Below are 24,801 nucleotides of genomic sequence, written 5' to 3'. Positions count from 1 at the left end.
GCGGCAAGTGGGGGCCACTCTTCATCGCGGTGCAGGGACTGCTCTTCATCGCGGTGCGCGGGCCTTTCACTATCGCGGCCCCTCCCATTGCAGGGCACAGGCTCCAGACGCGCAGGCTCAGCAGTTGTGGCTCATGGGCCCAGCTGCTCCGTGGCATGTGGGATCTTCCCAGACCAGGGCTCGAACTCGTGTTCCCTGCATTAGCAGGCAGATTCTCAACCACTGCGCCACCAGGGAAGCCCCTTTGTTTTTTTTTTTTAATTAATTAATTTATTTATTTTTGGCTGTGTTGGGTCTCCATTTCTGCGTGAGGGCTTTCTCTAGTTGTGGCAAGCGGGGGCCACTCTTCATCGCGGTGCACGGGCCTCTCACCATCGTGGCCTCTCCTGTTGCGGAGCACAGGCTCCAGACACGCAGGCTCAGCAACTGCGGCTCACGGGCCCAGCCGCTCCGCAGCACGTGGGATCCTACCAGACCAGGGCTCGAACCCGCGTCCCCTGCACTGGCAGGCAGACTCCCAACCACTGCGCCACCAGGGAAGCCCCTAAAGAGGCAAGTTTCTAACTCCCTGCACACACGTCCAATATATAATGGTAAGGCAAGGTCAGAAACACTAAAAGAGATACTCTTATTCAAAAGAGGGACAATAAAAGCACATAACAGTCAGTGGTCCATAATAATTCTGAAATCCAGCTGGGCACATATCACAGGTTCCTTGATCAGGATCCAGTTCTGTCATAACCTATGATGATTGTCCATGTCTCCTAGCTTTAAGCTCTGAGCTGTGGCTCTTCTCTTTGACTCATCTTTCCTTTTCCACAAAATATGGTCCATACTTACAGCTGAGGAGCTTTCTCAACCCACAACATAAGTTAGGGGCCTAGAGGCCTCTTTTAATTCTCAGCTATTTCTGTTAACTTTTAGTCCAAATTGATATAATTCCTATAAAACGTTTGTGTAATTTCTAGCTATCTAATTATAACTCAATGCATTAGAAAAGAGAAATGTCCATGCAAATCCTCTCTACTTTAGAACTGTGAATCAGAGTGCTATGACAAGACCCTTAAGATTTTTAGAAATTTATTGTCTAGCTGAGAGGGTCTACAAGTCATGCTCTTAAAATTACTAGAAGTCTTTTTATTCTAGATAAGAAAGGATCTATGAAGCACTGCCTTTCGTCTCTCTAATGTCTTAACAAAGGATCTTATAGAGTTTTGACCACAAAGCAACATTCCACAGGCAGTGTTCTATATTCTGTATTTGCCCTGACACTGTCTCTTAATTTGAGAAAATTTTCCTGACTAAGAATGTTAGAATGAGAAATAGTTTTATCTTCTGACTTAGCAAGTTCTGGGTTGGAAATACTTCCTCTAATTCTGTTTAAAAATGAAGTAGTTCCTTCTTCAGTTCCTCTCTCTAACTGTACCTTATTATATGTAGATGAAAGGATCAGTTGGTGCTTTCAATATCTGGAAGTATTCTTAGCTAGATATGTAAGTTAGCTAGGTACATTTTCTTCTTTTCTTTTTCTTTTTCTTTTTTTTTTTTTTTGGCCACACCACGCAGTTTATGATCTTAGTTCCCTGACCAGGGATCGAACCTGGGCCCTCAGCAGTGAAAGCGCAGAGCCCTAACCACTGGACCACTAGGGAATTCCCTAGGTACATTTTCTATTTTTCAAGTTACTACAGGTATAGTCTAATCAACTGTCCCATTAAATGTACAATATGGGCCCCCTTTTATGAAGCTTCCAGGAGCAGTTTCCTTTCTTCTTTTCAAGTCTCCACTGACAGTCTCCCAAGATGCTTCTGGCTCTGCCCATTGCCAGGTTCCAAGAAGAAGTCTCTCAGAAGAAGTTCCAAGAGAACAAGCCCCAATGAGCAAGAATATTTTCTTGAAATAAAGATGTAAATCTATATCTATAAAGACACACCATAACTCAGGAAAAATATATAAAGAGATATCCTGAAAAACTTCAAAGATATACAGAAAGAATTCTATGGCTATATAGGCCAAAAAGTAGTAGCCCATGTACAAAGGGGAAATAGTAGACTTGCTTCAGATATCTCCATGGTAACATTAGATGATAAAAGGCAACAGAGCAATGTGTGTGAAGTTCTGAGGAAAGTTTATACACAGCCAAGTCTACAGTAAGTACAAGGTTAAAGACAGAAACTCATTAGCCTTAAGGACTCAGAGAACATCCCCATGAGTCTTTCTGAGGGGGAAAAAAGATTGATGATACATCTAGCCAAATAAAAGATAGCTTAAAATGAAGAACTCAAAAATGAATATGTTGTGATAAAATACCAGTGACAATTAAATCCAGTTCAACATAGAATTAAGACACATCAACATCATGAACTATGCAGAAAGCCAATGTTACACATCTTAACAATGTGTAAATAAAAATATAAAAGTTAGTGGAGAAGCAAGTTGGAACGAAGTAAAAGGTATTCTCAACGTCCTCATTTTTCAGACTAGAGAGTCTATAAATGCTGACTAAGTTTGAAACTAAAAACTAATTACCTCAAACTTTCCACATTTTAAAAATTGAGCATTATTAGAAATTATAGCTCTTCTTACCTGAAGTTATACAACAGCATTAGATGACTTTTCTGAGGTTAAATTCAAGTAATTAAAATTTTGTTAAAATTAAACATATAGAACTCTGGCCATTATAGAATAACAAGGACCACATTTAACCTCCTATGATAATCAGCTAGAAAACTGGACAATATATAGGAAATAATCATTTGCAGACATTGGAAAATAGGCAACACAGATTGGGATCCCTGAGAGAGGGGAAACAAACAAGGTGATCCCTACAATTGTTATGGTTTTCTGCCTGAAGCAATTTTAAGACCATGAGCAGGGAAGGGATAACCAAATATAGGTTGATGGCTTTGCTGAAACACACATCAGAGATTGAGGAGGATGAAATGGCTGGAAACTGTGGGTGGAGCTCCAGAAAGAATGAAGTTACACAATAAAAGGGCTCTAGAAATCTGCATAAAGGTTACCTTGAGTCTTTGCTAAGCGCAAAGTTGTGCAAGAATAGAGTGAAATCCACAAGACAGAACAACGAATGACTGAGTTGTGAAGGCAGAACAATTGCCAGACCTCACATAGGATTGATAGGTGTTCTAGCTTCAATGTGCCAGAGTAGGGAGTCCACAGTGATCACCTGGGCACTTCCATGGACACCCAGAGGAGTCATGATTTAGTAACAGGGCTGATCTATGCCTAGGGTTAAGTCTACTATACACTAATCCTCACAAAGCTTAAAATGAGGACTCAATGAGCTCAAACTGATAGAAAAATACATGTCTTTCAATACAGAGTTCAAAATTCTTTAAAAGAAGACAACATAGTCCAGACATTCAACTATATAATATTCACAATGTGCAGCACCCAACCAAAAATGACTAGTATAAGAATCAGAAGAATGTGACCCATAATCAGGAGAAAACTAAGTCGATAGAAACAGACATGGAAATGACAGAGATTATGGAACTCACAGACAAGGATAAGTTAAAGTTAAAAGTTAAACAGTTACTATAGCAATATACTCATATTTTATAGAAAACATAACTATAATGAGGAGAGAAATCAAACATATAACGAGTCAAAGGAACTTTTAGAGATAAAAAGTACAATATCTGAAGTAAAAATTTTATTAGATTTGACAGTAGATTTGACCTTGCAGAAGAAAATACAGTTAATCTTGAAAACATAACAATAGAATACAAAGTAAATGAAGCTCCTTTTAGTAGTTAACCCCCTGTTACTATAATAATATTTTATAACACAAATAAAAACTTTATTTATTAAAATTACTTGTTAAAATTACTGCTGTGGTTTCTATTTCCTGACTGGATCCTGACTGGTACAGCAAGCCTGCTGAATACAAAGTCAGTACACAAAAATCAATTGTTTCTAAATACAGACAACGAACAATTGGAAACTGGAATTTTAAAAACAATATATAATAAAAAATTGAAATCATAAAGTACTAGAACAACTGGGTATTAGTATGGGAAAAATGAAACTTTGTCATTAACTTACACCAGACATAAAAATTACTCAAATTGGATCATAGACTTAATCGTAAAAGCTAAAATGATACTTTCAGGAGAAAACATAGGAGGAAATCTTCACACAAACAGGGGTACACAAAGATTTTCTTTTAAAGGAGACAAAAGGCAATGAAGCAAAAAAACTAGCAAATTGAACTTTATCAAAATTAAAAACTTTTGCTATTCTAAAGTCAAGATTTTAAAATGAGAAAGGCAGCCACAGACAGGGAGAAAATACTTGCAATGCATATACATATGATTAATACATTTGACAAGGGACTAGTATCCTGAATTTATAAAATATCTTCCTTTACCACTCAATAGTATTAAGATAAATAAACCAATTTTAAAAATGAATAAAATATTTGAACATACAGTTCAAGGAAGAAGGTATATGGATGACCAATAAGCACTTGAAAAGCTCGGTATCTTCGTGTATATATAAAGATAAAAGAAATAACATGTAGAAATACTAGGACAAAACAGGGTCATATTCTACATGTCAATTCTAACTTATTTATTGTAATAATCATGGAGCAGCACAGAGAAGTGCATTATATATATATGGTATATAGTATATATATTTAGCAACAAAATGAACCCATGTGTAACCACTGCCCAGGGGAAGACTAGCAGATCACCAGCACCCTAAATACCAGAAGCCCCCATTGTATCCATAGCAATCACAGTCTTCTCATTCTTCATCCATTTTAACTCACTCCCTATGTCAATTTTAACTACTATGATTATTTCCTTGATTTATTTTATGAATTAACCTTCTATGCTAGTGAACCTAAACAATATCATCTAATTTTGCCTGCTTTTTGGACCTTACATAAATGGACTCATATTGTAGGTATACTTATTTTTGTTGCTTTTTTTTTTTTGCTTAATATTATGTGTGTAAAGATTAATTCAGATCATCCCCCATGACTATGATTTGTTCATTTTCTTTTAGTATGGTATTCCATTGTATAAACATATCACAACTTATTTATTGACCCTACCATTGATGGATATTTGAGTTGTTGCCTATTTCTGGCTCTTATAAATAAGCTCTTATAAACATTCTCATATATGTATCCTGCTATATATATGCATGAATTTCTTTAGGAAGTATTCCTAGGAATGGAATTTCTAAAACATAAGAATATGTATATTTTTTTAACTTTGTTACAGAATGCCAAACTATTTTTTTGATGTGGTTGTACTAATTTACATTCTCAACATCAGTGTATAAGAGTTCCAGTTGCTCCACATCCCCTCTAACACTTTATATTATCAGGCTCTTCCATTTTAGCCAATCTGATTTCATTTCCCTGATTGCTAACTAAAAAGCTGGGTATCTTTTTATGTTTCGTAGCCATGTTGATATTCTCTTCTGGGAAGCCTTTTTAAAGCACCCATATTTGTATTAGGATGCCTGTCGTTTTCTTGTTGGTTATTTCTGAGTGGTGGGAAATTGAATAATTTGTTTTTTATTTCCTTTTTTGCTATTTTATTAACTATTTAAATAATGAAATAATAAAAAATTTTAAATAATAGAAACACATACAAACTTGCTTTAGTCTACGTGGTATTTCATTGTATAGACGTATCTTAAACTATTTAATCAATCTTCTAATGATGGAAATAAAGATTATTTCCAATTAAAAAGTATTATAAACAACAATGCAATAAACAGTCTTGCACAAACACCGTGTTGGAGGAGAGGGGCAATGGGTGTTGAACGGTGGGGAGCATGGCACTGATGAGAACCCAGAACAAATTGTTTTCTTCTTCCCTATCATGAACATGCTTCCCTGAAAGTCATGTCTGCATGCTGGCTCAGGTACATGAGGGAACAAGGTAAGAAAGGAGCAAGACAAAAGAAGAAAAAAGAAGATGATCAAAGATTGAAGGGAGTCTGGTTTTGTTTCCATTTTTTAAAATTACAGAAACGTTCAAACAGAGAAATTGAAAGAAGATCATAAGGAATACACACAGAGCAATCACTAAGCTCAACAATTGTTAACTTCTTGCAATATTTGCTGCATATTTGCCTTTTTACCAGAGCGATTTTAAATTAAGCAGCAGGCATCCTGACACTTCACCCTTCAGTGTTTCCATCTATATCTCCTACAAACAAAGACTTTCTCCTATGTACCCTCCTCATACAAACAATACAGCATTACCACCAAGAAAAATAAACCATAATCTAGTGGTACATATTACCCAGACCATAGTTTTCGAGCAGAGCAAATTGTTCATGAATTAGGTGGGAGTGGGGATGCAGGGAAGAAGCCTTCAAAGAAGAGGAGTATCATTGTTCCCTCACCTCTCCCCACCTCTCACCACAATCTAAAGGCACGGGGTGTAAGCGGCTATTAAGATCCAAGTTTTTATTCCTATTTTTTAAAGATTTTTTTCTGAGAAGCAAAGAAGTATATACTCATTATAGAAAATGTAGACAGTGAAAAGCTATCCACAAAACCATCAGTACAGTGAAAAGCTATCCACAAAACCATCCCTTTTTCTTTTTTAAGACTCTCACAGAGACTGAGGAAAACAAGGGAACGTTCATGGAAAAAACGTTGTCCTCGGCCTAAATCCTACTGGTGTTTGGTTCTTCCCCTTGCTTTTCTGTAGGTGGAGTCACCAGGCATGGCTGGATCCCACCCCAGACTCAGCCACCTTTTAGTCCTGTAGTTTGTAACCTGGAAATCTGCCTACCTGCTAGAAGAAGTTTGGAATGAAGGCTCTGTGTCCAGGTGCCAAAGCCAGGCCTTATTATATACACTTCACAACTCTGCCTACTTAAAAAAAATTATTTTTCCTCCCACAGATGGAAGCTCCAGATGAGCTGTCTTGCCGGCTTCTCCCCACTGGAATATTCAGAGAGCTCTCAGACCTCTCCAGGAAGGAGAAAAACAACTTCCTGGTAGGAGCACAGTGTTGGAGACTGAAGTTAGAGCTTGAAACAAACAACTTTCAAATCACTCAGAGTCAGGCAGCCGGCATGTGCCAGGACTTGCTCAGCAGCTGGTGTCCAAGGGCGCAGCCTTCCTTCTCTTTCTGGCACGCGGGAGGATTGGCCAGCTAGTTAGACCGCAGCTAGGGTTTCAAAGGGTAACTCTAGACTTTTCCACAGGGAGGAAAAATGCCCCTTCTCCTCACCACTTCCCCATCATCTCCACCATCTCCATCATCGTGAGTCAGAGCACTCACCTCTCCAACTCCTGCCCTTCCCCTCCCCACCCCGCTATCTAAGGGCCACCTGCTCTTCGCTCCTTACCAGCTCTGAGCAAGTGGTCTCAGAGTGCAGAGCCAGGAGAGAAACACCTTCTTGCAAACTCTCCTTCAGGTCTAGAGTCCTTCCAGTGCCAACATTGTTTTCTAACTTCTTCTCTAAAGCGAAACTCAGAACACAGCGGGGTAAAAACGCACGTCTCTGAAGAACAGTCCCCTTCCTTGCCCTGGGACTCCCCCAGGGTGGGCTGTGGTTCAGATCTTCTCTACGTAAGTAACCTGTTGCTGCTTTCATTAACTGGTTTCTAGAACACTGCTTCACTTTTGCATACATCTGGTATCTTCCAGGATACTGGTTCCGGCCTCAATTGTAATGTCTGCAGTTTGGACTTTAGCATGATGACCTAAATCCTAGTAATAGCAATTACAATCACAATGATGTTCATAACAGCCCTTTCTACGTGTGTGTAAGTCTAAAGTTTTCAATGGCACTCTGGTACTGGAGCCAGACAGATGAGTGAAAGTGGAGATAATGTTAGTGTAAAAAGGTGGTAACTTCTAGCTGGCGATACAACTTGTTTGTACAGTATATATATATAAAATTGTAAATAATTTAGACCAAAATTAATCTGACCTCCTCACCCCTCCCTCACCATTAGTGGGAATAGTGGCACGGGCCGGTGGAGTGAAGAGTGAAAACTTAATATGCAATATTGCTTAAAACTGAATCTAATCTAAAAATTAAACAATATCTTTAGTTCAATCTCTCTTCCTAAAAATGCCCAGACTCTCAGAGGCTTCTCTCCCCTGTCTCTCTCCTTAAACAGGTATGCAGGTATCTTGCACACTAGATACCTAGATGTGAGTTTTACAGGATATCAGGAGGTACATGAAACTCAGGGTTTGGGGCACTGGGTACAATATACCCAGATGAATTCTGGGTCCATCCAAGATAACATCCTTGTCCAAATGCCTCAGTGGCATGGACAGTACCCCCCCTTCCGTCAGTTAAGGCCTTACTTATGTGACATAACTGCCTCCTTCCCTCCCTGAAGCCAAGAGTGAGGAAATTTACAACATCCTGTTTCTGTTGCTCTTTTTCTTTATTTACCCCTTTCTCTTTCTACAATTTGCCAGGCAAGAAAAGGGATGGGCTATTGGCCTTTTACTACCCTTACATCCTCATAGCCTAGAGCCAGCCTAGCTACCTGAGCAGCAGGTTATACCTGCTCTGCATCATGAGACAACACTATAAACTGGATCCTCCATGCTTACCTCCATCCTCAATACTCCAAAAGAAGCCATAAAAATTTTAAATATTATTGCAAGGAAATTATCCAACTTGCAAGTTGCCTTGCTGTCTAATTTGCCCTTGTATCTCAGAATCTAAGGATTATCTTCTTTTTTGTCTCTGATTTTTTTCCTTGACGAATCCTAATCTTCCTCTCCATTCCCACACTCCACCCCAAGAAGATGCCAGCCTGGGGCCAATGAGAGCAAAGATCAGATTCCCAGAAAGACAGAAGAAAAAAGCACATCAACAGTTTCTAATAAGTAACTCCTTTATATCAAGCAACCCTTTCACTGAGTTACACTGAGGTTTAAATAAGATATTGCATGTAAATTGCTTAGAAAAAATACTTAGTCAATGGATATGCAATAAAATGTAGTTATTAATTGTTATTTGTCACTCATTGTGTCATCTAACCACTGAAATGTGTGAGGCAGTTTGACCAGGTGGTATTCTCCATTTTACAAATTAGAAACATGAGGCTCAAAGGCACTGCTATTTTCTGTAGGTCAAATGAAAACTAAGCAGTGGGGACAAATTAGGGTTCAGAGTTTGTTACCTCTTCTCCTGTACTCAGAGTTTTAATCTTCCTTTCTTAATCAAGTTGCACCTCTTATATATAACTTTCTAGAACTCTTAGATCAAAGGTCAGCAAGCTTTTTCTGTTAAGGGTCAGATAATAAATATTTCAGGTATTGCAAGCCCAAAGGACTCTGTCACAAATATTCACCTCTGCTATTGTAGCACAAAAGCAGCCACAGGAAGTACATGGACAAATTGCTGTGGCTGTGTTCCAATAAAACTTTATTTACAAAAACAAGCAGTGGGCCAGATTTCACCCAAGGGCTATAGATGGCTGACCTCTACTTCAAATCAACACCAAGTGCTTGGTACATAGTGAGGGATCCAAAATGAGTCTAGAAAGATAAATGAATAAAACAATGATTTGTCCTACTTTGAATTCTTTTAGCCCTACAAGGTTCTATTATCTAATCTAATAGTAAATTTCATGTACTCGTATTATTCAATGTAATTTCATATGTCTCTTCTTTTTCCATGTATAAAATAATATTGAATATGCATCTTGTTACTTTCCAGTCAGATAGGCCTGGAATTAAGACCTAACTTTTCCATTTGAGCAAGTTAATTTACCTGGAACTTCTGTTACCTCATTTGCAAAATGGGGATAAGGATACTTATTTAACAGTAGTCTGAGGTTCAGAAATTATGTAGGCACAGTGCCAAGTGAATGGTAGATAGGGATTAGACTACAGTCCTGCAGACAGGGACTTCTTTTATCCAAACTTTCCTATTTTTAGTCTTCCTCATCGCTTTTTAAGTGGATGGGAATTGGGAAGGGTGGTGATTCTGGTCTGGCATGAGAGGGAAGGAGTCTACAGACTGGGAGGCAGGCCACGTGCTGAGGTGGCTTAGATGCTGCTTCCTCTCTCTAGCTGTGTCTAACTTCTGAGGTTTCGCAGAGGGCCAGGGAAATGTCCCCACTCTCGGCTTGAGCTCATTGCTCAAAGCAGCTGTTCCAGGAGCTATCCATAGTAACATGTTCAAGACCTACGTTCGAAATGCACTGTTGAAGATTTTAACACTTCACTGTCTAGGTTAAACTCTTCAATTGACATACATAAGAAAGCTTCACACTTTCTTCATGGTGAAGAAAAACCTGAAGTGGGGATATGACCAGTCAAAGAAGGAAGAAGTCCCCACAACAGTCAAAAGACCAGGAAGATCCTGGGGATTCGAAGACATGAATAAACAATCCTAGCACTGCTTGTCACTTGCTGTTTGACCTAGAGCAAGACGAACAGATCCTTTCCTCTGGACCTCAATATTTTCCAAATCTCAGTAATTTATTTCCCATCTTCATAATTCTTATCATGTCCATGTATCTCCATACTATTACTTTTTCTATACTTCAACTAAATCAACTAATTTATTTTACTTAGCCTTATCCTTCACAATAATACCTATTATATAATATCACGGGTACGCTAATTATATTTTTTCTATTGCACATTATAATAAATACACACATACCTATTGAAATATCAATTGTAACTATCATAATAAAAATGTTCTCTTTTCCCAATCCTTCCCTTTACAATCTAGACAGGTTTTCCTTTTCAAAGAAAACCTGTTTTTTACCCAAGCGAGACTGGTTCTTTTTTTTTTTTAATATTTATTTATTTATTTATATTTTTGGCTGCTTTGGGTCTTAGTTGCAGCACGCAGGATCTTTCGTTGCAGTGCACAGGCTTCTCTCTCTAGTTGCAGTGTGCGGGCTCCAGGGCGTGTGGGCTCTGAAGTTGCGGCTCACAGGCTCTCTAGTTGTGGTGTGTGGGCTCAGTTGCCCCGCGGCATGTGGGAGCCTAGTTCCCTGACCAGGGATTGAACTGGTGTCCCCTGAATTGCAAGGTGGATTCTTAACCACTGGACCACCAGGGAAGTCCCAAGACTGGCTCTTGAACAAGAGAGAGGCCCTGGCCCTTCTGCCCCCAAAATTCCTTGATGAAGAACCTGGCCTCTGAAGAGGGGTCATGGAGCGGCAACCAGCTTTACCTTGAGGGAACTGAACTACATGTTTCTATAAGAGATGGGCTGTGCCAAAATACCATACAATGGAATTAACATCACTATTTTTGTATTTAGTAGGTCAATGCTATCTTATTTGAGTGTAGGTCACATAAACAAATGCATCTATTACACCAATTTTATTTTCCTTCCAGAGTGGTCATTTTTTGGGATTTAGTGAACACGTGTACATCTTATTTCTACATAAAACCATTTGTGTGAGTTAGAAACACCTGCATAAGTAGTATTCTCTCTTAAAATTAGTCTCATCAGTTTTGGTTTTCCAGGATTAATATACCCATAGGCCACACAAAGCTAATTTAAGTAGTATATTTTCATTCTCTTATGCAGCTGATTGATTTTCTATCACTCTCTCCAATTAGGAACTTGAACCTTTTATCTTAGAATCATTATTCAAATCGTAACATTTATTAAAAGGGTTGGGAAATTTTTGCCTTCTGTCTTTTGTTTATTCATCATGAGTAATGGTGGAAATGGACAATTTAACTAAAGGAAATTGTTCCACTTTTTTCACTTTTGGTGTTTCTTGCAAACTTTCAACTATATCCTAACATGGAAAAGAAACTAAAGAATATTAAGACCAGTCCCTATAATTCATTTAGGAAACATATATACATTTAGCTGAAGCCAAGTAATTATTGCTCAGGTTAATACTACTAACTTCCTGTAGAACAAGGCAATCAGTCACGGTGAATTAAAATTGTAGACCATCAGTTGCAATGATCCAGTTGGTTAACAGCCACTACTAATTTTCATTTGGTAGGACTAAAGTGTGGTCCAGTGCAAAAGACTGAGCAGGTAGCTGCAGGCTGCTGAAGCATTTCATCTGAACCAGGTGAGCTCTTTGTAGGTGTCCAGAGCTTGCAACTTTTGAGCTCTCATGTAAAGTGCATGCCGGTGTGAGATGCAGTGCAGCTACTGCGGAGCTGGAGAGAACATCATCTGTCTTAGGGGTATCCCTTTGCAGCCTGAAGTACTGACCACCAGGTAGGGCTCTGGGACAAGAGCAGCAGAAATCACTTCTCACTCACTGGGAGGTCTAAGGTCTCCAAGGGCTGGGTTTGCTTTGTTAGGGTTGTTTTTCTCTGAGTTGTTCTTGTTGGCTGTCTTAATGAAGTGGGTAGGAGAAGACTGAAAAGCCAGGATGTTGAGCTGGGGATGCAAAATATTATTATTATTCCTAAATTGCATCCCTTTCATTAGACTCAGTTCACTCTGCTGGGATGCAGTTAGGAGTCAAACTTGATTTTGAGTCTGCCACTTACTAGCTGAGTGAACTTGTAAAAGTTATTTACCCTTTCTGAACCTCAATTTGCTCATGTGGAAAATTATGATAATGATAGCAACCATCCCTTAAAGCTGCTATGGAAAGTAAATGGAATAATGCACATAAAGGGCTTAACACAGTGCCTGGCATGATGTAAGGATTCTGAACGGGGTAGCTATTGTGTTATGTTGTTTTCCACATATGCACAGGCCACCATCCTGACCTGGGATGGTACATTCCCATGCTTTCTCCTAATTTGTCTGGACCCTCTCAGAAACCACAGACACACACATCTCCCATTTGGCCCAGAATGCTCATAAAAGCCTGCTGATCTTGTTATTACACACCTTTACGTTTTTCCCTACCAACCTCTGTTATCCCTATTCATGGGGCCAACAGTATGCTTATTTATACATTTCACCAGCATCGTTGAGCATCTGGATGGGCCAAACATTGGGATAAACCAGAGGCGAGCAAAGCAGACAGGACCCTTAATCTTTGAAAGTTACCATCCAACAGGAGACACAGAACAGTCAACAGCAATAACAACTGACACAAGAAATACCAGTTGCCATGGGAACACATAGTAGGAACATCTATCCTCATCTTGGGTGGTATGGGTGGGGAGTCAGGGGAACTTAGCTTTGCTTTCTTCCACAGCAAATTCTTATACCCCGAATCCAGCCAGCTATCACCAAAGTACAAGTCTCTGGTTACCAAAGGGGCCAGGTAGCAAATGGATGATATGCCAGTATCAGGGTATCACATGTGTAGTTGGCAGCACCCACTCAGATACAAATCACAGGGTCTTAATATGGTTGTGAACGAAAAGTCGATCTATGGGCAAATACATTCTTGATTTTACAACTCAAACTCAAGTGCTCATGGGAATGCCCTGGGTGACAGAGTGATTTCTAGTACATTATTTTTTTTTAATTTTTAGACTTTTAAGCCAGCATTTCTACAAATAACATGAGAGAGAAACATTTTTTTGTCAGTCAGTATCCCCATACCACTTGCTGAATGATCAGCTCATCTCTTGCCCATTTGTTTCAAATGCCAACTTTCTCATATGCAAAGTTTTCATTTATTTATGAGTATATTTCCAGGCTCTCTGTCTTGATCCATTTGTCAATGCCACACTCTTCCAATTGCTATAGTTCTATAATATGTTTTGATACATAGTAGGGCAAGGCCTCTCTTTGTTCTCTAAATTTTTCTTGGATGTTTGAAATCCATATTAAATGTCTTTACAAAGAAGCTGAGTCTGAAAATCTATTGGTTTACATATCTCAATGTCAAACTCTAATTTGTGGCTTATGCACTGCTTTTCATTATCTACTATGTCCAACACTATCATGTCATCTCAGATTCCCTTTGTTTATATAATAAAAACAGGGTAGTAGAAATACTATGGCTTGAGTAACTGCAGGATCTAGATTTGAAACTAGGCCCTGCCATTTGCCAGCTGTATGACCTGGGGGACAGCATTTACTCTTCCTAAACCTCAGTTTCTACATTTATAACACGGAGATAAGAACAACCGGTCTCATAAGGTATTGTGAGGATTCTATAAGAGAAAGCAATAAAGATTTTATCAAAGCTCCTGTGCCACACTCACAGAGATACTAGAAGCTATGGATATGAAAAATAGGCTGTGATTTTTTTAAATGCTACATAGTGCTCAGTATCATTATTGGCGAAATTGGCTTGAATATTTCACAGCTGAATAAAAGCTTGTCCTGGAACTGGGAGTCTATATATCCTTTGGTTTTCAGGCAATGGAAATTTTGATGGTCTCATCTTATTCTGTGGCTTCTACTTTTAAGATGTTTGAGTGGTAAGCCACATGTCCAAATCTTTGGCTTTTAGCCACAAGCCACAAAGGAAACTCCAAATTTCAATAAGTGTATCTGCCAAACTCAAATGGGCCATGGTTCTACCTGGGGTGTCTTGTGAGACTGAGGCAACACATAATGCAACACGTGGACAGGATAAACCGAGGGGGCCAGAGCCTGCATCCCAAGAAAATTACCTTATGAAATGATTATCAGGAAACCAATCATCTTGGCCTGTAAATAACTCCATGTACAGTAATGTGGTTGTCACTTCATATTTGCTACTTCTCAACTGGAAGAAAAGGAAAATGCAAAAGTGTGAGATAAGTCCATAAGTATCTTTTAAGAGACTACTGCAAATTTAATTAACTGAGCAATTGAGTCAGACTTCTTTAAATTTAGATCTGAAATACGAGGGGTTCCTTCAGAGCTTTATTCTTGTTGGAATGGGGCAGTGCTGGCAGGAGGAGAAAAAACAAAACAACTTAAAATGTTCCACTAAATTTTAGCTCAGTAATGTTTCATCATTAAGAAAGGATTAAAAGGAAGAATTGTTTTGTCCCTTATAATCAGTAGAGTACACTAGAAAAACTGTACCCCAGTTGGTCTATATTTCTCCGAGAAATAGGACAGGGCCCAGTAAACAATTTCACTACATTAAATAAACATCATGATCCCTACTAAGTGTAAAGCACTAGGCATTGTAGGAAGTAAAATGGTGCCTAAGAGGTGGCCCCTACCGTCCAAGATCCCAAAGTCTAGGGTAAGATACAGGTGTGCAGGTGTATGTGGATCACAAGGTCCACATGGCTGAGTCCCCATGGTAGAGGCAAAGGTCCCATGAGGAGGAGAGGACAGACGATGAGGAGAGGATCTTCAATCATCGGGCCACATTACAGAGGTGGTAGGAACACTGAATCAAAGGGGTCCTCAGACAAGATGCACCCTTCTGCCACCTCCTGCTCCACACAGAAGCAGGTGGGGCCACCCATGCCCACTGACAGACAGCAGGTTGGGGAGGTCTGTCTTCCCTTCTCCTTCAGGCAGCAGGTTGGGTATGTGAACTTGGAGTTGGCTCTGCAGGTCCAGGTCATCTCCCCTGCCTCCCTTCCTTCCTGCCTCCTTCCTCTCCTTTATACTTCCCTTCCTCCTTCTCTTTCTTGCTCTTTTCCTTCCTTTTTCCCTCCTTCCATCCCTCCTTTCCTATTCCCCTTCCTTCCCCTGAGCCTTCCCTTCCTCCTTCCCTTTCTACCTTCTTTCCTTCCTCATCCCTCTCTGCCTTTCTTCCTCCCTTCTTGTTCTCTCTTGCTCTGAGGCCCAAATACCCACTCACTCTCTGTGTCTGTCTGGCTCTCTCTTCAACATATCCAACAAACATACCGCACAATAAACATGCCACACAATAAAAACCATTCTCAATACTTCTATCTGGGGAAGTGGGCATAGGTGGTCTAATTAGATTTTTGCCTATACTGTCTTTTCAATACAGCTTTCACTGCAGTCTTGCCCTGAGGTGGGAGGGATTTTCAAGGAACTGCATTAAATACAGCAATGCAGTACTTTGTTTCCCCCATGGCTAGCTAGCTGTGTTTGTCCGCTCCTTTGCGGGGGGAAGGCTAAAGGAGGTGGGGAGGGGCACCAAGCCCCTGTCTGGAGAATTTCACACAGGCTGATACGACATGTGAGCATGTCTTAGAGGAGTTGAGATTTGAGCCAGGCTTTGGATACAGCACAAACAATTTTCTATTTGGGGAAGAGCAGACCTGAAGTTAACCCAAGGAAGGCTCATCTCTTCACTCCATCTCTGCCCTCCTGGAGCAGCCAGACCGTTAAATCTAGGGCATCTTGAATTAATCCCTGTGCTGTTTGAAATCATCCTATAAGTTCCTCATCTTTGAGCCCTGTACTAATGTCAGGTTAGAGGACTCAGAAGCAGTGTCAGGAACACATTTATTCCCAGAGGATTTGGGCCAATATTGCCATAGTGATACTAGAAATTATGACAAAATCTGACTGTCTCACAAAGAGGCACCTATCACCTCTTTGTGAAATCTATTCTCAGGAAATTTCTAAGTTGAATATTTTGAGCATCCACTTTAAGCATCTTTGGGATATCTGTGTCAGTCTGGTACCTCTAGGAAATGATATATTTCTTTAGGATTTAGGATCATAGTTTGGGACAGCTGGCAAGAAGTGTCACTGCCAGCTTGTTGGTAGCACTGAGCAACTGAGATTGTGCTCATCAAGGAGAAGGCGAGCACATACAGTGTTCTAAGTATGTGCTGGGCACTGGGTGCTTCATGTGTCATCCTTACAAAGTCCCTGTGAGTTAGGCACAATTGGTATTCTCCCTTTATGGCCAGGAATCAGGGAACAGAGAGGGGAAGTACTTTGTGCCTTAGAGCACTCAGTCAACCGGTGTAAGGCAGAACGTCTGGTCCATGAGGATGGAGATCTTTGGTTTTTTTCCCCTGCTATATCCCAAGCTTCTGCACAGTGCCTGGCACATAGTAAATGTTCAGTAAATACTTTATGAATGAATAAAGCAAGACTGCAATATAAACCCAGCAGTCTGGCTCTAGACTCTGTGCCCTTGGTATGGAAGGGGATCAGAATATGCCATCCCCAAATATGCCACTGTGGCATAAGAGTTATTTTGAACTGAAAGTGATTGAGAAACAGCAGATGCAAGAAAAGCTCTCTGCCCTCCCCCTTTCTGTCTAAAAGCAGGGTATAAATGTCCTTTTGTGAAGGTGAGTCCACTCCCCTCTCCCACACCAGGAAGAGGGACAACTTTTATTACTGGAGGCAGCATTTACTTGAATCTGCATAAACAAATATTACTGAACTCTTACCTTCCATTAGTTTCTCCCATATATTTACTTTCCCACAACTTACTGTCCCTAGAAGCCCAAACTCTTTTCCTTCGTCTTGTCACCTCTCCACAAATTTACGGCTCTTTGTTAAAATAGTATATAAGCTCTCAGGCCCAACTGTTTCTTTGGGTTTTCATGTCCTTTTCTATGAGACCCTTACATATACACACAAAATGTTAACATCAAATACAAATTATATAAATTTTATCCTGTTAATCTACTTTTGTCAGGTGAATTTACATGGCCCTGATATTGAACCTAAGAGGGTTTTCCTCCCCATAGCACACGATGTCATTTCTCTCTTCTCTATCCTTCCTGTGTTTCCCCATCTTTTCCCTAGACTGCAGTTCTCAAACTTTAGCCTGTATCAGCATCACCTGGAGGGCTTCTTTCAGCAGACTGCTGAGCCCCACCCCAGAGTTTCTGACCAGTAGGTCTAGGATGGGGATTGAAAATATACACTTTTAACAAGATTCCTGGAGCTGCTGAGGCTGCTGGTCTGGAGACCACACTTTGAGAACCCCTGCCCTAGGCCAAAAATCCCTTTTAAGCTCTACATTTTTATACAAACATTCTTTCCCTTTATCTACCAGAAGAGGGAAAGCTTATCCTGTTCACAATGCTGAGGGAAAGAAAGAATAAATGAAAATTTCCTTCTCCATTTCAGCAGAAGCATACTCCAGAGCAGAAGGAGATATTGCCAGAGTAATAGAGGAGACCCATAATTTATAATTAGAGAACCTGGATTCAAGTCCTGGCTCCTAGTCAAGTCAGTTGACCTTTCTGCTCCTCATTCTGTAAACAGGAGCATGTGGATAATCCCTGCCTTTTCTACATCCCTGGGCAGTTGTGAGAATTAAGGGATAAAACAAGGATAGCATTTTGTAGACTCTAAAGGACTGTAGAACCAGTACGTGTTATAATGTAGTCAGCTCATAAAATCATAATGTTGGTTTTGAAACTAGAATTAACTCTGGTGGGTGATGGGTGAGTTCAGAAAGAAGCGTGGGCTCTCTTTATATACTGTACAGCTAAAACAAAATGAAACCGTGAGATGTTTCCAAGTAAAACATGAAAATTAAAGCTATATACTTCCAGATGAAATATACTTCATTATCACAGGCCAAACATAAAATAAATAGGGCAGAAATACAGCTATCCGTCCCCATAAAGAACAGGGAGGAGATTTAGTGAACAATTCCTGAGTAACTTTAAATGCCTCTTCTATCTCTTTACTGCAGAGTCAAGAAGGGCAGAAAATTATGACATACTAATTATTATGATGGATGGGGAGCCAGTCCCTAACGTTAGCTACACTGCTGAAGCAAAGAGCAGCTCCACAGCTCACATACTTCAATAGACAAGACACTCTAGACGATAATGGGCAATACAGATTAACAACATTATGTTAAAACAGGATAATCATTCTTTTTCATTTCCTAGTTCCTTCCCATGAACCTGGTCCTGCCTTACATTTTTCTGTTTCTCGTTTCTAAGGTGCTGTGTATATCAGGCAGGCTCCTCTCCTGCTAATTAAAGGTGATGTTGTGCTTGCTTTTCCTGAGGTCACCAACAGCAGGGGTCCAGGGACCAAAGATTGATGAAACTACTGCAAGGGAACCGCCCCTTCCGAAAGCAAGATGAGGTCATGGGAGGATCAGGGATACAAAGCAAAAAAGCTCTGCAAAAATGAATTCTGCTTTTCTTTCTTTTTTTTTAAAGTGCTTTTTGAGAATTTTAACAACGCATTCAGCAAGCTGGTGTGGATGAGCTTAGAATTAAGAGGTGGGCATTTTTTTTACTTTGGTTGGAGATAAATTCCAGACAACATCACATAATTAAGCAGCCATTTAGCGATGTAAGGTCATAAATCCATTCACTCATTCATTCATTCATTTATTCATTCAGGTAGTCAGTCAGTTAGTCATAACCAGTATCTATTAAGCACCTGCCATGTGCCTGGCACTGAGGGACACCAGGGGACACAATAGTGTAGGGGACGATACAGACATGAGCCCTACTATTCCCAAGGGGGAGATTAAACAAAAATAGACAAATATGCAGAATGGCTGCGACTTGTATAAAGCGCCATGCAGGAAAGAAACAAAGGGCTGAGACAGAGACTGACAGAAGGGGCTACTTTAGGTAGAGCACTCACAGAAGTGGGGGATTAACCGACATGAGAAGGACTAAAATGAGCTATGAATTCAAAGGAGACCGATCTCAGCAAGGGAGAAGCATGTGCAAGGTACACAGGCACGGGGCAAGCTAACTTGAGGACCTGGGGTAGAAGAAGCTGACGGTGAGTGAGCAACAGGAAAGAGGAGCAGCGGCAGCCGCGGAGACACACGGGAACCAATTCCGGCAAGACCTTGTGGGCCCTTCCAGGAGCAGGTGTGAGGTACGACACTTAGTCTACATATAACAGGAACACCACGTGGGAGGCTTTCGCCTGGGGAGTGATGTGACGTTTCCTCTGAGCTGTGCTGAATGGCGAAAGGGTATGCAGTGGAAGCGGACAGCCACTAGGAGGCAGTAGTTCAAGTAAGAGACGGTGGTGGTGGTGGCGGTGGTGGAAATGGAGGGAGCCAGGAAGACTGAAGGGAAATTTGGAGATGGGCTTGATGGGACGTGCTGATGGGCTGGGTAGAGGTGGGCGTCAGAGGACCTGAAGCTCGCCGGCTTCAGTGACGGCGTGGGGGGCAGCACCTTTTACTGAGCTTGGCTAGAAACGGATTTGTGGGGAAGAAAATCAAGTTCCAGGGTGGAAACCTCTCATTGCTTTTGGAGTTTGAAGGAATTGCCAGTGTTCTGACAGCATGTATACGTTCCCATAGCTCTTAGGCCACACTGATTCCACACAAAATCGTATCCTGGGAAGATGGAAATGGCTGGAAAGGTAATTCGTTGGCCGGTCCTAGGAGAGCATCCTACACTGACTTATGAGGTGCCTCCACTAGCAACTCGTGGCGGCCGCGGTTCACAAAGATGTTACCCACAATGGCGGCAGAGTGGTTTCAGCCCAACAGACTGGCAAAAACAGCAGAAACGTACATGCTAAACACTGAGCTGTTTCCACCATAGAAACTGTATTAATGACAATTTCTAATACTGTATCTCATGTTATAATTTACGATGTATTTTAAGACAGCGCCTCTAAAACTTTCGTATGCATACAAATTACCTTGGCATTTTGTTAAAACAAAGATTCTGATTTAGTAGGTCCAGGGTGGGGCCTGAAATTTTGAGAGATGCTGAGGCCAACAATCTGAAATGACACTTGAACCATCAGGACTATAATGTACCTTATCTTTTTGCTTCTACACAGTCTTCAGGAAAGTTTAATCATCTTTATTGTACAGAAGAAAAAACTAAGCCTTAGAGAGTTTTAAAATATATCTTGTCTAAACAAGGAACAGTCAATAGGACCTAGAATGTAAACCACAGTTCACCAATACTAGTTACAATTAGAAAAATCTGTGAGGCTATGCAGGTTTTAATCCTTATTTAATAAAATTGTAATTTGGCAAACAGGTAAAAGAAAGAACTATTTAAAACAGAAGTGATCAATATATTTGCATGAGGATCAATTCAGAAAAAAAAACGTTTGAGACTATATTTAACAGATATCTTTGTGTGTGTATAATTTTATTCATTTTTTAATTGAGGTATAACTGACATACATTAAAGTGCATAAATCTGAAGTGTTCAGTTTTATTCATTTTGAACTGAGGCATAATTTACAGACATTAAAATGCATGGATCTAATGTGTAACCACCACCCAGAACAAGATATAGAGCATTTCCATCATCCCAGAAAGTTCTATCATGTCCATTTCTAGTCAGTTCTTTGATTTCTATCAACAGTGATCAATTTTGTCTGCTCTTGAACTTCATACAGTTGAAATCGTATAGTATGTACAGTCACCTGATATCCACAGGTTGTACATTGTCAGATTCAACGAACCACAGATTATGTACAGTACTATTTTTATGATCTGTGGTTGACTGAATCTGCAGATGTGGAATCTGTGGATGGAGGACCAACTATGAGACTTTGAAACTCCACAGATTTTGGTACCCAGAGCTGGTCTTGGACCCGATCCCCCCTCAGATATCAAGGAATGACTGTACTTCTTTGTGCCGGCTTCTTTCACTCAATGTAACATTTTAAGGTTCATAACCTTAAAGGTTTTTTTAGGTTTTATCAAGAACTATCCCACCTCTCACTATACAATATCTACAGTTTTCTTTCACCATGATTTCATGATTCTCCCACAATGAGAGGTTTCCCATTTGGGACTAAAATTATAGAAATTACCCATCTAGCAACCACTGAGCATTTGATTGTAATAATAAAGTTTGACCAAACTCTACTGTTGAGTAAAAAACACTTTTGAAGCTAGTTTATTTTGTCTCTTGCTGACTGGCTTTGTGAGTTACTTAATTGCACATTCTGGATTTTCTCATATTGCCTCTTAACATTGAACCCTCTAAAACAAGAAATTTCCTCAAGCAAAAATGAACAGCAATAGCCCAACATCTTTAAGACAAAGAAGTATTATTCAGTATACATTCAAACATGCAATTTTCCTCAGCCTGCTTTTTTTTTTTTTTTATTCTTGGCAGCAGCCCTAGCAAAGGTAGAAATTTTATTGAGAAACAAACACACACACACACACACACACACACAAAGCCAGAGTCAAAGATCCCAGCCTTCTGCCAGCTAACCTAGCTAACGGGTGCTCCTCTTTCAGCCATACCTGCCAATAGATAATGAAGCTCTTGATCAGCTTGTGACCACAGCGGCCCAAGTGGGATGGGTCATGCAGTTCAGTCCTCTCAGCAGCCTAGTTTTTGCATCTCTGAGATGTGAGAGTTCCAGAAATTAGATTGCAGACCATGCCTTTAAGGCTGAGAGCGTTAAACTCTAATGCTCTAGTCAACATCTGCAACTTCTTTTCAGTAGAGCTGTGTATTCCATTACACACACACACACACAAACACACACACACGCACTCACAATATGAGTGCTTAGTATATGTACAGAGTGGGCAGAGCCATCTGCATTTGGTGCCTCCCATGCATCTGAAATAACCCTTGACTTCTGTTGTGCTGGCCGCCAGCATCCATGTCAGGGCCTATCACTTTGCAGACTGGGTTTGAGAGAAATTTTTGTTTCGGCAGGAGTTTGTTTGCATTTTATTTTTTATTTTTTGTCTCTGAGACTAGGTGATAAAATCATATTTCTCTGTCTATCATGTAAGGTTGGGGATAAACTGCTGTAGGAGCTAGTTCTGTAATACTGAAGGGTTTTAGGGAGTAGCAAATGTTAAACTGTCTCTTTGTAATTAGAAGGCTTGCCCTGAGAGGCACAAAATGATATGTCCAAGAGGATAAACATTTTGTCCTGTTTGTCTCTGTATTCCCAACACCTAGCCCAGCGCTGGGCGGAGACTGATGCTCAATAAATATCTGTGGCATCAAGGGCATTTTGTATGCCAAAAATAAAGTAAAATAACATAGATGTTTAAAAGAAGTGATAAGGCAGACATTCCTTTCACTGACAAAGTACAGAATAATTATGGAAGAAGCAGGAAGACAACAAAAATATACTTTGGAAAAAAATGTTTATATCAAGAAAATTTCCGTAAAGTGATCCTAATGCTTTGTAAGACCAAAAAAAAAACCTATAATTTTTATGCTTTTTACCCAGCTTCAAATTTAAGCATTCATAGCACATGATTTTATTGTAGATAATTACTGAGTGACAATCATATACAGATTTATTCAGTACCATTTAATGGAAAATGGCTCCCATAGACATTCACTAATATATTAGAACCACATTAAGGTATTAGACTTTTAATCAAGAAATGATCACCCTTCTCATGAATATTGATGTTGATGGCACAAGTGGTCAAAGATGTGAAGAAATACTATTTTGAATAGTAAGTTGCATTTCTCACTACAAAAAAGTGATAGTTTTGTCTGCCACATTTTGATGAACTTTGCTTGATTTGGTCTTACGTTTTCTTACATGGCCATTGCACCAACTGAGGCGGAGACATGGTGGAGAAGGGAAAAGAGGGAAGCACGATTCCTCCTTTCTGTTACTCCAAAACACAAACAAGCCCTTACCTGCTTCCAGGCCCTTGCATTTGCTTTTCCCTCTCCCTGAAATGTCCCATCCCCAGTACTTCATGGGGCCAGCTCATTCTCATCCTTCAGGTTCCTGCTCTAGAGCTCTCTCCAGAGAGGCGCTCCCTGAGCACTCAGTCCACAGTGGCTGCCTTAGTGGCCCTCCATCTCATTGCATTCAGCTGTGCAGTTGTCTTGTCTATTATCTGTTGACTTGTTAACTATTTCCCTCATTTGAATGGAAGCTCTCTGAGGTCAGAAATTCTGTCTGTCTTGGTCACCACTGCATCCCCAGCTCCCAGCCAAGTGCCAGCACATGGTGGGCACTCAATAAAAATTTGAAGAAGGAATGAATAAATGTATGAATCCACCACTTTTGTTTATAAAACACTTTAACTGCACACAACTTGAAGAATCAGCATAAAGCTGTTTCTAAACCCAGCCTCCCAAAGCTTAGTGGAGAGAGAAGGCAATTAGTCGCAACCTTTCAGGTTCTTTGGCTATTTCTTGGCATTCCTGTGGTGACAGGATAGTTATAGTAGAGAGCAGCTCAGATGACATGGGTTTGGCTCACATGAGAAACTTGGGTGGGAATCAAGGGGCTGCTTCTCTGCTGTTTCTGACAGAGTTCACATAAGGTACTATGTCATAATTTATAGTAACTTCTAAGAGTCTGTAGTCAACTCTGTGGACACCTCAGAGGTTGGAAAACCAGGAGATGTGCTACAAAATGTTAAAGTGAGGTGCCTATGATATTAGCCTTTTATTCAAAGTGCCTAGAGTATCTAAATGCATTCATAATAGGTTGTTTAAGTTACATTAATTCTCAGTGTAATTCATATTCATTATATAAAACTGAAAAAAAAATCCCAAAGCATCAAGATTTCCAAAGAAGATCATCATAACATGTTTCAGTAGTGTAGTGTGACTTTGCAATGAGAATACCTAGATTCTAATACCTTTTTGGCCACTTACTGAATTTGTGACTAGGATAGATTGCAAACGGCCACAAATTTTTCCCATTCCTGTATGCAAGCCCCCCTGCAATGTGACTATGCCACTCTTGCAATCAAGAGGTGGAATCTATATCTCCACCCCTTGGCCCAACATGGCTTATTTTATTTAACCAGTGGGATGTTATCAAACATGACACCAGCAGAAACTCGAAAAATGCTTGGGTATTTGGTTTTGGCCACTCTCGTTACTGGGAACTCCTCCACCACCATGTGAACAAGCCTGTGTTAGCTTCCTGGAGGATAAGTGACCACATGGAGTGAGGCCCAGCTGTCCCATTGTCCCAGTGAAGGCCCAGAGATGGGAGTGACCATCCTTGACCATTCAGCCCTGGCCAGGTTACTGAGTCCAGAAGAATTGTAGTCAAGCCACAGAATTATGGCAAATACTAAATGTTTGTTGTTTTAAAGCACTTTATTTTGTTCACAGAAGCTAACTAATACAATAATTCTATGCAAAT

This window comes from Balaenoptera musculus, chromosome 11, assembly GCF_009873245.2.
Source record: "Balaenoptera musculus isolate JJ_BM4_2016_0621 chromosome 11, mBalMus1.pri.v3, whole genome shotgun sequence".
Lineage (NCBI taxonomy): Eukaryota > Metazoa > Chordata > Mammalia > Artiodactyla > Balaenopteridae > Balaenoptera > Balaenoptera musculus.
This window is presented reverse-complemented; position numbering follows the sequence as displayed.